The sequence below is a fragment of the Falco naumanni genome, chromosome 1, assembly GCF_017639655.2.
Source record: "Falco naumanni isolate bFalNau1 chromosome 1, bFalNau1.pat, whole genome shotgun sequence".
NCBI lineage: Eukaryota > Metazoa > Chordata > Aves > Falconiformes > Falconidae > Falco > Falco naumanni.
The window spans coordinates 82,287,550-82,303,544 of record NC_054054.1 but is presented as its reverse complement, the minus strand read 5'-3'; the positions used below and the strand labels follow the sequence as shown (position 1 = coordinate 82,303,544).

The window sequence follows — 15,995 nt, the reverse complement described above, 5'->3', positions numbered from 1 at the left end:
CATTTGAAAATAAAGGACTGTAGAGCTGGGATCATGAGTTACCTTTTCATCAGTGAATCACGTTAAATAATTCACACAAATGAAAGAGTGGATATGCACTTGTCTGAAAGACAGGAAAAAACTCTCCAGAACTAAACAGAACATTTCTCCCTACTAATTATTCAGACTGGCCCTATGCAAGTTAGTTTATTCAGAGTTTAAAGACCAAATAGGCCGTACAGCATCTTTCTTTCATTTCAAGAGCATTTTTTCCCATATCCAAAAAAATTTTTGACTAATTAAATTTAATGCTGCTTCTATAATATAGAGGTTTTTTTTAAATTTCATGCAAACTTCAGAGGAAGGAGAAAGCATTGGTAATTGTTACAGGAAAAAATATAAGTATTTAATATGGACTCATCATCCTCAGGCAAAAGGGTAAAGTAATAAAATGGCTTCTGCTAAAGTCTTCTGGCTGCCTGAGAAATGCCTGTTGCTCAAGGAAGAGAAGCAGGTTCCTGAAATATCCCACCAAAGCCCTTCCAAAGGGGGTACCACCTGCTTTCAGATCTATTAGCAGAAAGGTGGCAAGTGAACTTTATTCTCCTGGCCGACTCCTGTTGAAGTCTCAAAGCCTTGGAATAGACATACACACTGCTTGTGGCAAATTTCTCCACGGTTTGAGCACTTTTGTGTGTGGACAATAACATACCTCTATCTCATTTACCTAACATAATCTGTGATCATACCAGCATGCCTTTATTAGGCTTCATAAGGCTTTAGGTTTGATAAAATTCCCTGAGGAAGGGAAAGGAACAGGGAAAAGTAGGATGCTTCGGAAAGCTTCTCCTGTCTCAAGGCACTGTGTGCTGCTGGACTCCTGGCCATCATATCAGCTCACATACTACAGCCAACTTGAATTCCCGCCCCACCTCCCCTTCTGTCCCTACTGATATGTAAATTCACATTAAGACTTACTCCTTTGAAGTGTTGACCAAAGCAGAGTCTACTTTTCTGAGCAAGTTGTAATAACTCCATAAGGGTACATGCAAATTAAACATATAATCTATCAGTGTGCCATAGTGTGATGCCAGACACAGTGGACCAAGAGCTTTGAGTCAGGGAAGAGAATGCAAATCCATGAGACTGTGAAATATGTTCTGCATGGACCACATGGGCCAGAAAGCCAGATATAGTGTAAGCCTGATTTGTACTGTAAGCGGGGGTGAGAGCATGTGCTTTAACATTTCATCCATGCCCAGATTTCCCTTGGCTGATGACCTTCTTAGTTCAGCCCAGAAAGCACACTAGTATGAATCTGTTGTGGCTGATCAGGAGCCATAGCATCCACCATGAGATACATCAGCATAATGTTCTCAGTAGTGAAATTTTTGCTTGACATTCATCTAGAAGTGGTACAGATTTTCAAGCCAAGCCAGACAGACAGACATTAAGAAAATTAGTTTCTATCTAGTTACTACTGTGCTCCCACTTTCTTTTAACAGGTGGAAAGAGAGCAGGCGTATAGAACATTAGGCATCTCAGGTTAGAAAGAATACGGAATATTTCAGCTATTGTGTTGAAATGTAGGCTGGAAAGGGTTAGGGCTTTACAAAAAACCTGTTAATTCTAAAGTATCTGAACACTGTAATGTGAATCTGAGTGCTTTCAAGCCTGCATCATAAACTTTTGAAAATGGTTCATAACAGTAATAATACCAGAGAGATTTATCGTTACTGCAGTTCCTCCTTGCTTTAGAAGAAAGTTCTTTACTCTCAGTCTTGCCTCAGGCCATTAAACAATAAACCAATAATTACCAGAAAGTTCCTTGGGAACTGTTGGCTCATTATTAAAGCAGGATATGGTTAAAAAAAACAAGTGGAATTTTCAGAAATTACTTCGCATAAAAAAAATAAACAAAAGCTGATTTCTTTTCAATGCAAATTTTGTGCTTGTACTCAATTCATATGCTACAAAGGCAAAATAACCTAAGCCATAATGGGCGATATTAAAATGAGGTTTGCAGCCTGAGGAAGAGAAATGTCAGTTGGAACCAGCTTTCTAAATAAACCAGGGATTACAGTGTGGATGAAGCCTACAGTGGCCAGTCTGCAAATGGAGGTGCTCAGTTGCTAGGTGTTAGCTAGGTGCCACTTCACAGTCTCTTTCCCATTTGTTCCTTCAGCTGCTTTTACTTGCTTTGCCACAAATTCTCACTGTGCGTTTCACAAAGAGACAGTGTGGGATTCAGCTGCCCCCAGGTAAGTCAGCAGGGCCATCAGAGGCACTGCAGTGTGCTCTGCGAGGCACCTGGAAAGGTGCTGCTGCCTTCTCCTCCTCTGCCTGCCTGTCCCTGCAGATTCCTTGGCTGTCCTGAGCATTCTAAATGGCACCGAATGACTTTGCTCAGGCCTCTGGACCCTGCCCAGGGTGTCTAATCCTCAGTCCCTCAGTGAGCCAAGAGGCCCCAAAAGCAAATCAGACAGCTGGGTAGCTGGGTAGCAGGCTGAACTGCACGGACACCGAGTAATGAAAAACAAGATGCTTTGAGATGACTGTTTCCAATTTTACAGACAACTTCAAAAGCACTCCTGAAATGGCTGTTTGACCATTCTAAGCACAGCACAAGTGCATGCACATTTCTAAATGTCTTTTAACCACTCCTAATCAAATATTCTTAATCATAGAAAACATACAAAGACCTACTAGATCAGTCAAAATACAATCTTAGAGCTGAGTGTATGGGCACTTTGATGTATAGAGAAGCCTGTTGTAGATAACAGTCTCAAGTGCAACTTTGCAAATTAGGTAAGCTCTTGAAGTTAAAGATATAAATTATGCACTGACTGAGTAAATGGAAGCCAGCTAAAGGTAAATAAAGTTAGCTGGCCAAGAGCAACACGGTAACATTTTCTTTTAAAAGTTGCAAGTGAAAAAAAGAGAGATGAAAGACAAGATTTTCCAGTGTTGCATGATGGCCCACATCTCTGCTGTCTTGAATTCTGCATGAGTCTTACTGTTCACTTGGTGTAAACAATGTGCTCAGATGTAATAAGTTTTCGGGGATCACAGATTTGTTTCAAACTAAATGTAATGTGAAGGAAAATGCTAATGATTTCTAATTGTATTAATGCATTAGGATTGTTCAGTAACAAAATAAGCAGTTCTTTGATTTTTTTCTCATTAAGTTCATATCTGAGAACACACAGCACATAGTGTTGCAAGTATAATAACTGGGACATCATTGAGGATAACTACATTAAATCATCCACAGTAGAATTACCAGGGCTAAACACCTACTGATGTATTCTACTACATGATCTTCAAGTCCATGTGTGTTCATAAACCTACAGTCAGGAAGGAAAAACTAAGTTACCAGAATCTTTTCAGTAAGTGTATAAAAATACCACTAGCCTCCTGCTTATACTTCACCTGGTGAAAGTGCTCCTGAAAATATGGTAGCTAAGGAATATTGCCCCTGCATAACAACTGCCCAGAAACAGTCTATTAGACAAATTACCATATTCATCTGAGCTGTTCGCCCAAGAATACTCACCCATGTAAGAAATTGTTCTAATGTGTTATATAGTTTATGAATGAGCTGTCTCTATATAGCATCGCATTTCAGAATTAAAGCTATTACTGTAAAATGCAGGAAATTGCATTCATGGTTAATTGCATAATTCATGAACTCAGGCAAAGTGTGAGCTTGGTAAATATGTAAAACTTTTCAATCAACTCAAGTAGAATGAAAGAGGAAAACACATTATTGCTGAAGCTTTATATAGCAAATAAATGTTGAGTGGAGGAATGCATTTTGGTTTACGTTCTCCTTTAATATTACAGAGGGAAAAGTCATGAGTACCATAAAAGTAAACTGGAATTACCTTGATATTTTTGTTTTTCTCTTATGGGGAAGATATAAAGATTCAAAGATTTCAACTACTTATTCAATCTAATGTTGATTATCTTGACTTACAAAGCACCTAACTGAAAAAGTTGATAGCACCATACACTTATTTACATTTTTATTACTTTTGATAGGAGCAAAGGGTGAAATAGGAAGAGATAACTATCTCTGAGGTGCAAGTATCTTTGAAAGTTTAGAATTTAATATTAAATAGAATATACAAGCCTGCACCTCTAAACTGCTTTTTGTAACAATCCCTGTTTCTTTTCAAAGCCAGCTTACGCAACAAGGAAGAGAAAATAAGAAATCTTTATTCAAAAGATCATTAATACATTGCTAAACTTAATTTTTATCTTTTTAACAAAGACCTGTTTTTGAAATCTATTAATGATGTGCCTGATCTTGGTCATGCCAGCACTATGGTATAAACTTATGGCTATTACTATCAGGCTTGCTAGTACTCTTTGACCATGCTTAAAATTTTTATTATATACGGTGTTTTCTTTTTTAACTTTCTAGAGGGGAACTGAACAACATTGAACAATATTCTTTAAAGCAAGGATTTTAATCCAAGCAAAACAAATTTTTTTCAGACTAACAAAATGTTCCATTGTATTCACATTTTGTTCATTTTTTTGCTGTCCTTTCTCTTTCATATCCCATTTTATCAGGAATGCATAAGTAGCCAGTCAAAATAGAGCATGACCATGACTTTTGCAAGGGACTGACCTCACGCTAGTTTCAGAGATCAGCCAACATACTACAGGTATGAATTTCTGCAAATAACAGAACATCTGCAGGACAGCTGGGGGAAAGCTTTGAGAAGAGCTAGTGTTCATCCATCCCTCTGTAACCACCTCCAATTCCTGTTCTGGGCTTAAGGACCTTGGCTGTTTTGATATACCTCTATCTAGGTGTATAAAATATGGATAGACATCAAGCGTGGTTTACTAAGCACTTTGAAACAGAATGATTCTTGCTTCAGTTTCTACTTCAGAAGTTGGAAACACTCTAGGAATAACCTAAGAACCAAAGAAGCTGTCCCTCAGGTTTGATATCTACATCAACACTTTATTTCTATAAATGTTGTTGATGTCTATTGCCCTGAAGTATCAGACTGAGGTGATTACATAAGGAGTCAAGAGCCTACCTTGAGAATGGATCCCATAATCTACAGAAAATCATCATCTAGGAAAAAAAGGACATGAAAGCTAAATGCTGCAGAGTTGTTGGTAGACTCCAACTTTCTCTTAGATGTTTTGAGCAACTGTGTTATTTGGAACACTGTTTTATAAACATTATCACTAATGAGCATAGCTGTGTTTTGCAGCAGATTGTTCTCTATCAATGCATTGCACATAAAAGCATCCTACATGGAGTCACCGGTAAAGTAGTTTTTGCAGCTAAGAAGAATTTGCCTTCTCTTGCTGCAGCAAGGCTAAGGAGTATACACAGGAAAACATGGACAGCTTTGAATTAATATGCCATAGATAATAGTCACTCGCAGTACTTTTACACAGAATCTGAAATGTTTTGAAATTAAGAATCAAGATCAAAGGCATGGGTTTTCCACACCCATATATTTATTTGCCCTGTGCTTGAAATTTAAAATGCAATTCAAGCTCTGCAGAAGAACATAGGAGATTGTAGTAATCCACTGCTGAGCTACACGATACAAGTGACTTACAAGTAATGATATTTGTGACAGATCTGCCACATAAGGAACATGATAGTGTTTATTACTGCTAGTGCTTCTAAGAATGTGTTCTATGGATAGTGCAATATTCTGTAGAAAATGTGAAGACTCCGGTATGAACAAATCAGTCAAAGATTTTCTTACCTAACAGTTTCCTAGACTTATAATATCAAGAACTGATTGATCTCAGTATAGCACAGCAAACAGCAGAATAGTTGATTTTACCAGCTGTTCTGACCAACTTTCAGTTTTTAATTGCTTTGTAACTGTTAGCAGATCTCTCTCAGGACCTAAACTCTGAGCATTTGATAAATATCAGGCTATCTAGCACAAGAAAATATGAGTGCAAAATACTGAAAATGCTAGAACAAGAACAACTGTTGCTATACAAATTACTATTCAGTAATAATGAAGTCTAGGTCTTTCAACAAAACCCTGACTCCTCTCATTCCTAAACTAAACCAGGTTCTGTCATGGCTTGTTAAAATGTAGAGCTAAGGAGCTTGCCAGGAACGTACAGAATGGTATCGCTGAAACTACTTGCCACACTGACTGATGATGCCATCGTAATGTACATCATAGTACCCTTATGTTCTTACCAAGAACCAAGTAATTTTGTTACTTTGTTTACATTGCTGTATAAAAGCAGAGCAAATTTACAGCCAGATCTTTGAGACTCAAGATGTCTGAAAGAAATAATCCTACTTGTGGAGGTTTCTTATGTTAAAAGCTGCTGCACTGCGGAAAAAGGAATGATAGAGTCAACAACAGAATGGAGAAGAGATGTACGTCTATCACACAGTTCAATCTGTAAGCAGAGCAAAAGGTCATTGTGTTGCTACCTCTCATTAAGTGAGCAAGATGTATGTGCATTCTGTGAAAGAAAAAATTTCACTAAAAATATTTTGATGTTACTTGTCCAATAATCCAGAAAACACTGTGTTTTCTGTGTTCAGCAAATGGCAAAAATATAAACTGGTTACTGCTAGTCTTACAATTAGAAATCCTGCTTATTTAAGGGGATCTCTCAGAATTGGCTTTAACCATTCGTTTCTCTGGAAAAGAATTCCAAGTCAAAGGTTAAAATTTCCACTTGTAGGAATCATCCTTCTACGAAAAGGCTTTACCAGATGGATTCTGATTTTTTGAAATGGACATAAAAATAAAATAAAATGAAAGCCTCAAGAAAATACAACAAAATTTTAATGTCTGCCATGAAAATTATTTTTTTAAAAGCTAAAATGTAATAAACAGAATTTTTCAATGTCAAAACTAGTTACTGTGAAAAAAGGAACTAACAGTTTTCAGCATCCATTAATAAAATGACACATGTTTGAGGAATTTGGAAAATTGGGTAGAAAAGAAAAAAATGTAATATTCCAAAGTAGTACCCAAATAAAATTAATTACCTCAAATGCTGACTGACTGGCTCAACATATTGCAGAAACAGGGCTTTTCTTCCTTCTGTTCAGTCTGAACCCAAGGTTTTGTCACACAATATTCTTGCCTGGACAAGAGGGAAAAAAACAATTTACCTTTCCTAGAAAAAAACAAAAAATTCCCACAAGAGAAGCTGGGAAGTACAGTTATCCACTTCCTGAAATGTGCTTACCTGGACTTCCAGTGCTCAGGTTTGAAGTTATTTTTCTAGGGGGTTTTTTTGTCCACTGAAGGGCTTCTTACATCCTTTTCTTAATAGCAGTCACAGCAGCTGCTTTTTGTATGAAGTTGTACTCAGCTTGAGTTACAACAAAAGTTTGCTGGTTTGTTATGTGTCATTATTTACTGAAATGACCACCTGCTCAGTGCCATTGAAAACAAATTAAAACTGCCCTAATGTAAAGATTTTCTAGTCTAAAATTCTTAATACAGTCCCAGTACAGAATTATTCTGTAAATAATGTAACATCCTGGCAGGGACCTCCAACCATTCGATGAGCCTTAGGTATTCTACAGAAAATATAGTTAATTATAGGCAATCTAATCAAAATTTTAAAGCTGACAGTGGCCTTTCTGTATAAATGTATTCTTCCACAGAGAAAACATTAACAGCCTTGGGCTTCACTGATTTATGACAACACAAGATAGAATAAGGCACAGCAGAAACAAGATACTGGAAATGCCATTGAAGGCAAATAGAAGACATGAGATGTCGGGAGGTGAGAGAGGAAACAGTAGTAGCTAACATGAAGACAACAAAAACTGAGAGCAACGTAGCCAGTAAAGTGAAGAACAACATTTTTAGTAATTGTGCTTGGAGAGAAAGGCCTTACAGGACTCAATGAGGGAGGACTAAATGAGATCAATAGCTAGAGGTGACTTCAGGTTAAAGTATGCAGAATATTAATTGCATTAAATATGTAGTCTAAAACATGCTGTATGGATTTATATCGGGTTTAATGTTCCATTGTATTATCAAGATTAACAATTACCTTTAAACCTTTTTACTTTAGCATTCCCTGTAAAGATATATATATATATATATATAAAATTCATATAGCATGGTATAAAAACAACTAAAATGAGTATTTAAAGCTTGAGAGTTGCACTACATACAACTTTACCTCACCACACATAAAAATGAAAATATAAATAATATGAATACAAGCTACAGACAGATTAACATCTGAAACTAATGAACGTGAAAGAGATAACAGTTTGGAAAGCAGAACTCTTACCACTTACAAGGGCATCAAATGGTAAACTTTCAAATGAAATGCAAATAAATTGTTATTCCGAATGCATCAATTACTAAAATCCTGGAAACAGTTATCAAGCCAAAGTTATAATACAAATGACAGGTCCCACAATTTTAACAAGACATAATGAGTTTACATCTAAATGTTCCTCCAGCAATAGAAAATTCATTCCATTTCCAAGTCTGTTGTTTTATGTTTGATGAATCTGCAATTAATTCCTCCAAATTTAACTTTTCAGTGGAAATTTGTACTATGCTTTATTTCATAGACTCATAGGACCATTGAGGTTGGAGAAGAACTTTGAGATCACCAAGTCTAACCATTAACACAGGACTGTCGATTCCACCACTAAACCGTGCTGCAAAACATCACATCTTTGTGTTTTTTAAACATCTCAAGGGATGGTGATACCTCACCCTTTCAGGGAAATTTTTTTCCTAATATCCAATATAAACCTCCTCTGGTGCAACTTAAAGGCCATTTCCTCTTGTTCTATTGGTGGTTACCTGGGAGAAGAGAGCAACCCCCACCTGTATACAACCTCCTTCCAGGCAGTTGTGGAGAGCAATAAATTCTCCTGAGCCTCCTCCTCTCCAGGCTGAACACCCCGGTTCCCTCAGCCGCCCCTGACAAGACTTGTGCTCCAGACCCCCCACCAGCCTCGCTGCCCGTCCCTGGACACGCTCCAGCACCTCCCTGTCCCTCTTGCAGCGAGGGGCCCAAACCTGAACTCGGTACCTGAGGTGCGGCCTCACCAGTGCCGAGCGCAGGGGGACGGTCACTGCCCTTGCCCCGCTGGCCACACGGTTTCAGACACCAGCCAGGACGCTGCCGGCCTTCCTGGCCACCTGGGCACCCTGCTGGCTCCTGCCCAGCCGGCTGCCAGCCAGCACCCCCAGGCCCTTTCCCCCCAGGCCCTGCCCAGCCGCTCTCCCCCAGCCTGTAGCGCTGCGGGGGGTTGCTGTGACCCAAGGGCAGGGCCCGGCACTGAGCCTGCTGGAACCTCGTACAGTGGCCTCGGCCCATCGGTGCAGCCTGCCCAGACCCTCTGCAGAGCCTCCTGCCCTCAGGCCGACCAACACTCCCGCCCAGATGGGGGCCATCTGCAAACTGGCTGAGGCTGCGCTCCATCCCCTCAGCCAGGCCCTCCATAAAGACAGTGAACGGGCCCCAGCACGGAGCCCTGGGGACACCGCGTGTGACCGGCCACCAGCTGGGTGTAACCCCACTCACCACCACTCTGGGCTCAGCCATCCAGCCAGCTTTTTACCCAGCACAGAGTCCACCTGCCCCAGCCATGAGCAGCCAGTTTCTCCAGGACAGTGCTGTTGGACATGGTATCAAAGGCTTTACTAAGATCCAGTGTTGCAGCACAAGCAAGCTATCAGGCTGCGACGAGGCTTTTACCATTGATCAGATTCTACTGTCCGGCTGTTTCTCGTTCCTCCAGAGGTCAGACCACCCCGCTCCTCCTCCATCCAACCCCCTCTCCCACCATCCTCAGGGCTATTTAACCACTTAGCAGGAACGAGCTACAGCTTATTTGATGTAGTCCTACATTCCCAATGGCATCTAAAGCTAAATGGTTCTGGGCATGTGTAGCACAGCTGGCAGAAGGCAAGTAGGAACCTACTGACAGAAACTTAAGCACAGAAACAGGAACTGAATACTAAACTTAGGCAGCAGCTTCAAGGAGATTATACAAGTATCAGAAAAAACTGAAAGGTAGAGCAAATCTGCAGAGATCCAGTTTAAAGCCAAGCCCCCTTTCTAAATTTACCTTCAAATTGGTCTTAATTAGAGATCATCTTAATGAGTTGCACTGAGTTAAACATCTTTTTAACATCAGAACTACATCCCTGTTAGAAGCTTTACCACAACAGTTTCTAAACTGTGCCATAGTGGTGTCACAAAAACTGAGGATAGACCAGCATTTACGGACTTTGACATTTTAGCCAGTTATTTTAGTGGCTTCTGGTGAGGGAAAGACAATTCAAATGTGATTAAGACAGTGTAATGAATAATAATAATAATAATAAAGCAACCAAAACCCAGAGAAAGAGCTATTTTTTTAAAAGGAAAAAAGAAATTAGTTTAATTCACAGTTGAGAAAAACTTGGAATCTTATATTTGGAACAGATTCATCTGTGCCTAATTTTTAATCCAAATAACTTTGATCACATTTCATACATGTTAAATGAAGTCTACAAGTGGAGCTAGCAAATACAGATCTTACAGAGGAGCTGAACAGAATGTACTCCCTCTTAATTATTTACATAACTCATGTCAACACTCCTTAGCTAAACATTGTAAATGTTTCCAGTACAGCTATCAGAGTATTAACAATTGGTGGGTTGTTTTACACTCTAAGAAGCTCAGACAATGGAACACAGCAGATTTACGTGTTCTATTGCCTTTTAGTGATATCCAATCGAAAGGAAAAGGAAACCATTTACAATGTAAATTACAATGCAGAATTAAGGGAAAAGGAAATAAATTAGAAATGGCTAGAAGTGATACACGATGTTATTTACTCTCCTGAATCTTTCTGCAAGGCTTCTAATGAAGGTGTGATTTCTTTGCCATACAAAATGTTACCATATTGACATTCTGTTAACCGTCAATTTATGGTTTCTCTTGCCTATAAGATGAAGTTAGCAGAAAACTGTAATTCTATTAATCACAGAAAAAGCACAACAGTACTTGCATAAAAATAATAAATACTAATGTTAAAGGACATATATCCCGAGTCTGCTAGTCCTGTGTGGTGAACACACCCATGTATTTCAAGGTGCTTAGACAATATTCTGCAGGGATCCTGATCTGGCCATATGTCATTGAACTTCCTTATCTAGTAGATAATTTTCATTAAATATTTCATTAAATATGTTCCCTAAAGAATTATTACAAAAGGATGACTAATTTCAGATGTATCTGCTTTCTAGTATGTGACAAAATATATATGCATAGATATCTATATGGTTTCATACACTGATCAGAGACTGTTAATGTCATACACAGTATACACAACAGTGACCTTCTTCCATATATTTCTTTTTATGGCAACTCTTTCAAGACTGATCAGAAATAGTTTAACAAATAACCTCTCTGCAGTTTTTACAGCACATTAACCACACCTTGAAGTAGCTACCTGATGTCCAGAAAGATGCACATAAGAAGCCTACCTTGGCTGATGATTGCTGCAGGGGTTCTCTGAAATAAAATAGTGTTAAATGCAACCATCAGAGCTTGGAAAAACTGAGCAAAGAATAAGCACTGGTGCTGTTCATTAAATGTCAGTCTGCTATCAAGTGATAATGAGCACAGATCTACCAAGTTATTTTTATTTTATCTATCTAGAACCAGATGAGGTAATCAAATGCTGTGCATTGAAGATAATTTCCTAAAGCAGAAGAAAGAATCTTTAAAGAAATGGGTATCAAGTGAAATACAAGATAGCCAATAGATGCAACTTATTTCCATGTCCAGTGAGTTTTATAAAAATGTTATGGAGAATTCTGATATGTGCATATTTCTCTAGCCATAAGATTATCACGGCTTACGTCAGTATCACTAAAATCAGGATTTGGCCTCTATCACAGATATTTTTGAGAAGCCTATTCACTGTTGCATCTAAACATCAGAGTACCAGAACACGACTGTTAAAAGGCACAATATCAAAGCTTAAATAGGTTTTCTACCAAAGTTCAACTGTTTTATTAGTGATTTTATTTGTTAATTTTCTCTAGAGAAACATCCTTGCAAAAAAGTTGGCTTTCTGCAAAATACATTACTATAGAAATTAACTTTCCATCCAGAGAGAACATGTGAATTACAGTTTCTCAAGTTCTTTCTGAGTGTATAATTAAACTGGTCCTTGATATGATGATTTAGTATCTTTAATGTCAATAATAGAAACCTGCTTCATAAAATAAAATTGGAAATGAAGGACTGGCTGTTCATGATGAAAATATTACTGCTACTTTCAGTGCTTCAACAGCTTGATAACTCTTGCATATTTTTCAAAAAATCGGTCAGATTATATTAAGTATTAGCTTCACCTTTACTCCATTTATATCTTGATTTTCAAGTACTTCCATTTGATCACATAGGTCATGGTGACTACCAAAAAACTCGAGAGGAATAGAATATATTTTGTCAGTTTGTGCTCTAAAGGATTTTTCAAGAGTCAAAGAGAGACTGTATGATTCAGCAAAATAAACATTTCACTGAATAAACATCAAACATTAGCATGCAAACCAGAAAATCAAGTACATACCACACACAAGTTGATATATAAACTTTTCCTTTGGTTTACACTATTCTGTATTCTCCAGTATAAATTAAAATGTCTAAAATATAAAGTACCAGGTTAAGCAAAAAACACATTCAGAATGTTGACTGCAGCTTAGTTCCAACAGCTAAAAATTGATGCAGTTATTGTAATTACTTTATAAGGGCCATGTGACTTCAAAGTGAAGTCATTAGAAGCCAGTTTCTTAAAGACAGCTTCCATCTTTTCTGTTATTTCTCTTAGGTTTGACTTCTTAAAATGTGTACACTGTATAATTTATTCACCATTCCTAGTAACTTAAACTTCCTTATCTTAATTACTAACTTGTTTCTTCTCTGTATTACTTGTCAGCATACCACTCCCAATCTACTTACCCTTTCCTATAGCAGCATAAATATGCATTTAGCAAATTACTACTTCTACCACACACATGCCGCCCCCGATACTCTGGATAATGGCCAGCACTAAATAATAAATCAGATATATGATTGGAGTGCCCCTCCCACTCTTGACAGGATTAATCTGAAAACCTAATGTTATTTACAGGAACACAGTAGGAACATGATCCAGTTTGCAAAAAATCGGTGGGAATATTTTTACTGTAATTTATCAGCTATAATAGAAGCTGAAAGAAGTTACTGGGCTCCTAGAAGATTTCCCAGGTTATAGTAAATTCTTGTTAAAATGAAAATGATTGTGTAACTGCTTTCTAACATCTTAGCTTTCATGCTATGTAGGTTTTGGTCACTGGGATCTTGTCTTTTGCCTGAGCTTTCTAAAGCTCAGGAATAATGAAGTTCCTTGACTGCTTAGGTATCTTTCCTAATTTTTTAAAAAGAAGACAGAAAATATTTTGTTGAAAAATGCATGTCCAGCTTCACTACAAAGCCAGATACTTTAGAATGAAATACTAACTACAACTCTAGTCTTATTTTCTGCATAATATAGTATAGAATTTAAGTCCAATTTGAAATTAAGATGTACTGATATTTAAGACTATTATATCTTAGCTGATTGTGTAATATACTTGTAAAATAATTTTCACCCCCATTGTTACCTGAATAATTTATTTTAGGGCTACACAGAACTCGGAACTTGCTGTATTCAGCACAATTACTGCATACATAGTGTACATTGCTGAGCTATTCATCTGAAAAGGGGCATTTAAATATGTTCATTTTTTCCCCTACTGTATTTCAACTATAATTACATGATCCACTAGCTTTTACAGTTTGTCTGTTTTACAGTAAGATGCAATGGTCTGGCACAAATACTGAAATACAGGGTCATAATTTATTTTCTACATGAGGAACTGCTTTTTCATTGTTTAACTATACAAATGTCAGAATTCAATACCTTCATGATATTTCAGTCAGAATAATGATGAGTACTTTAAGAAACTGAATGGGTGGTGTTCTTTTAACTTACCCATGTGCAAGATGAGTAACAGAAAAATTTGCAAGGCAATGTTGCAAATAATGGGAGTGTAGATAGAAACAAATACTGATGTGGATGTAAAGCTGCAGATTTATATCTGATCACTGAAGAATGGCTGAAGCATACTGCTAGTTAATGGTGGTTACCATGCTATTTGGTAATGGGTTTAGATGGCAATTTATGCTGAATATGTATTAAGCTGTACCATAAATAATCATGATAAATGTATTTAACATTATAGTAAGATACGATGGACCTTCACTCATTTATTTTATTATGCCGGCTTATTTCATGGCTGTAACACTGGATTGTCATTAACACTAAATATACCTGGACTAATTTTTAGAATGCAGCTTGCTAAATGCTTGAGGCCTGGTCCTATATATTCACTAAGAGCGGTGGAGACAGTCTTAGAACCCAGAAGTCTATAAGAAGGGTAGCGAAACCTGGAACAGAAGATTTTGAAATGGTATCAACATTAAGTGTGTGGATTATAACAGCTCAGGTGAATAATAACTAATTCTGCATCTTTCACCACCTCATGCAAATTTTCCTTCTAGACAAATATCAGGAAAACCAGAGCACAGTTGCAGAAGTAGGAGGAATCTGGTAAAAGAAGTGCAGAAAATTTCCCTTCCCTTTTGACAGAACAGCAAATTTTATTTGAAAACAAATTAAAGCTTCAACAGCACTTTTTTCATCAAAACATTACTTGCTTTTCTGTTTTTCATTATTTACTGGTTGGTTACTGTTACAGACTTTTTGAAAAAAAAGTCTTTGTTCCAGAGAGATGAGATGTGATTAAATGCTCAACAAAAATACTAGAATAATATAGTTTATAACAGATCTTTGAAACAGTTTTCAGAGTTTTGTGTCACAGATACATTACTTTCATAAGACTCTTGTATGTATTCATATCTGAAAGCTGATACAGAAATGAAATGTTAAGACAGACCTATAATTTCTGTCTCAATAATAGAAAATTGGTATCTAATATCCAGAATAATTATGGTAATGTTTTCTCACTAAGAATGTCCCTATGTCTAGACTGAAATAGTTCATCATGGTTACAGATTATTTCCAGAACGTTCATGGGTTGGAACTGCTGTTCTCTGGTGATGTGATTTACCAAGATTTCCACTGGAACAGAGATATTAAATCTTCTGAAAATCCTACTTCCCTTGTTTCAGCAAACAAATAATTTATGCTTATTAATTGGTACTCACAATAGTAACAATATTTTCAATAGGCCTTTCAATATCTTCAATAGGACTCTGAGCTGGCCATGAATTAACTGCTACGCTCAGTTTCATTTTGTGTGATCAACAAATACTTTCACCCCAGCTAATCAATTTAAAAATGTTCTGCCCATAAAGCTCTTTGTTTGCTGAATAGTAAATGTGGTTTGGATGCATATTCAGTTGTAAACTGTGGTTACAAGTCCATAATAGAGCTGGAAAAGTATCAGGCTAAAGAAGCTCACTGGCCAAGGATAAACAGGAGGAACTGACATTGAAATGAGAAAGTTAGAGCTGGTCGGATGGTCTAAGTTGATAAATTATAGGCATTATAAAAATACTAGTTGAGATGTCAATTCTTTTCTGTTGACAAACTTAATCATACATTCTGTGTCTCTAAATGTCTCCCAAGAAGTCATGGCAGATGTAAAAAAAAAAAAAAAAACCAAACAAAAAAAACCCCAGATCCTCCTTCCGTTAAAACTCACAACTCACATAACCAATGTCGTGCATATCAATGAGAATGTAGAAGAGAAGCCAACTGCACACTTGCTGTCTGTAACTAACACAACATTACTGGCTAGCCAAATACGTAGTATTTCTGTTTTCTATGAATAACAAAAAACTCTGCTTCTAGTATTAATATCACTTATGCTTAAAAATCACTATTGTCCAATTTTTCAAACAGACTGTTCCATCTACATTTCTAATTTTTAATAAAATTTTGTAAGTAGAAATGCAGC

At 37.2% G+C, this 15,995-nt stretch overlaps 1 long non-coding RNA gene across 1 annotated transcript in view; it reads right to left on the bottom strand.

Moving 5' to 3' along the window:
* The window catches only part of LOC121082741, a 30,570-nt gene extending 23,477 nt beyond the window's left edge, over positions 1 to 7,093 (bottom strand). The window contains exon 1 of the long non-coding RNA XR_005826101.1: positions 6,995 to 7,093. This is a non-coding gene — a long non-coding RNA (uncharacterized LOC121082741). The remainder of the gene's footprint in view (positions 1 to 6,994) is intronic.
* Positions 7,094 to 15,995: the final 8,902 nt, after the last annotated feature.